A 2,290-nucleotide genomic window follows, 5' to 3' on the forward strand; every position below is an offset into this window, starting at 1 on the left:
TTTGTTTGTTTGTTTGTTTGTTTGTTTGAGACAAGGTCTTGCTATGTAGTTCAGGCTGACCTTGAACTCATTATGTAGCCTTGAATTTATGGCAATCCTCTTGCCTCAGCTTCCCAGTGCTGGTGTTACAGATGTGCACCACTATGCCCAAGGTGATGGGAATTTTTAAACACTCAATTTACCCTCAAATTTTGGTTGTGTTTTGTTTTTATTTTATACCATGGATTGAACCCAAGGAACACTGAGCCACACCTCCAGACCTTTTCTCTTTTTAAGACAAGATCTCACTAAGTTTCCCAGCCTGGCCTAGAACTTGTGATTTTCCTCCTTTACCTTCCAAGGTAGCTGGAATTATAGCTGAATACCACACCCAGATGTGCTGATGAATTTTAACAAGTTATAAATACCATGCTATCCTATTCCTATCCTATCTATTCAGTATAGATCTCTTTTTACTTTTGAGCAACTTTGTTCTAACCCTTCCTGAGGAGGAAGGACTGTAAGATTTTCCAGAGGTGATCTAAGGGTGTTGAATACCACTTCACACAAGAAATTTCTAAGACCCTCAAGTGTTCAGACAATTGGAATCTGAAAGGCACCTTGCCTAAGAATATTTTCTCAGAAAATGCTAATTTCTAAATATCATCATGCCCTGAATCTATCAACACATTTCCCCAGGGGTTAAAAATGTAAATTAATTGGTTCCCATCCATGAAAAGTCAAATAAACATCCATGAAAAGTCATGAGGCTGAGGTAGGAGGATCATGGCAAGTCTGAAGTCATCTTGGGCTACAGAGAAAGACCCTGCCTCAGAAACAAAAAAACAAAAAATCTTAAAAGAGAAAGAAAAGTCCAATGGACTGGTAGGTATAGCTATTGGCATGGGGACCTCAAGAACCCATCCCATGCCCTCGGGCCCTGGATCTGTCTCTTCCCTGTGGGCTTCCCCTTAGCATGTCTTTTGCACAGTGTAGCCACTAGGAGCCCCTGGCTTACATTATTTTGAAAGCTGACAGATCCACAGGTCAGAAATCTGTGGTCATCACTGCCACCCCTTTTTCTCTTATATGCACCCCAATGGCCCTCTTCATAACCACCATCCCCACCATGTCTTAGCCACTACCATCTCTATCAGGATTATCCAGTACCTTCCCACCAGGGCTCTCTGTACCTGCTGTTGCCTGGCATTCTTTCCCAGTGTATTTTCAACACTGAAGCCAGAAACCTATTACAAAATACCAGGTCTGATCAAGTCGCTTTCAGGGCTCCAATGTCTTTTCCCTCTGAAAGGCCAAATTCCAGCAATTACCTGTGGCTCAGTCCCCTTCTCATCACTAGCACGCAATTTCCAACACCCACAACTTCAAGGAGGAGGTTTGTTTTGATTCCAGTTTCAGTCCATAATCAGCTGGTACTGAGGCAAGAGGACAGCATGGCAGAAGAAAAGCTACTTACTCAATGTACTCCTGGAAGCAGAGTCAAAGAAGGAGCCAGGGAGGGAGAACCGCCCTTCCACTTCCACCTCCTGTGAGCAGCTCCTCCAGCCAGACCCCACCACCCACCAGCAAGCCAGCAGAGTGGGGACACCCATAATATGCCACCTTTCCCAGGTGCTTACTGGAATGCTTGAAGCCTTGGGACATTCAGTGTAGTAAACACCACCAGCCTGTGAGTCTCCCACACAAATGTCTTCTTTTCCACCTCTATTCTCTCCACCAACTTCTACTGTTTGCCCTTTCTAGCCACACCCACTGCTCTGCCATCCCTTTAACACATGGGGTGTAGCATTTTACTCTAGCTGCTCCATCTTTCTGGAATGTTCTTCCATCATAGCCCTGATGGCATATCCCCTCATCCTTTCACTTTCTTGGGTCTTTGCTGAAATAGACTTGCACTTCCTATTTATGACTGCTAAGGTCAAGAGCTGACACTAAAGCAAACAAGAACATGTCAACTGTGAGAAGTCCTGGGGCAAAGCATTCCAGGCAAGGGGACAGCTAGTACAAAGGTCCTGAGGTGGGAAGTCACTTGGTGTAACAAGAGGGTCACTGTTTCTGGAGATTAGTAGTTATGCTTGGGTTGGGGTTCAGGGAAAGTAATCATACAGAAGTAGGCAGGGGTAGACACTAGTTACTGTGTAGGATAAAGGAGTCATATTTTAAAACGATATATAGTGGGACAACCTTGATCAAAGAAAGTGACGCGGCTTTAAAAGCTTCACCCAACACCTCATAGATGACTGATTTTAAGCAAGAGTAGGAGGCAAGGGAGGGAGCAATTAAAATAATG

At 44.3% G+C, this 2,290-nt stretch overlaps 1 protein-coding gene across 1 annotated transcript in view; it reads left to right on the plus strand.

Annotated features, from left to right (window-relative positions):
* The window catches only part of Cfap52 (cilia and flagella associated protein 52), a 58,171-nt gene that overhangs the window by 39,421 nt on the left and 16,460 nt on the right, over positions 1-2,290 (plus strand). The gene's annotated exons all lie outside the window — the stretch shown is intronic.

This window comes from Octodon degus, unplaced genomic scaffold (assembly GCF_000260255.1).
Source record: "Octodon degus isolate 3935 unplaced genomic scaffold, OctDeg1.0 scaffold00219, whole genome shotgun sequence".
Lineage (NCBI taxonomy): Eukaryota > Metazoa > Chordata > Mammalia > Rodentia > Octodontidae > Octodon > Octodon degus.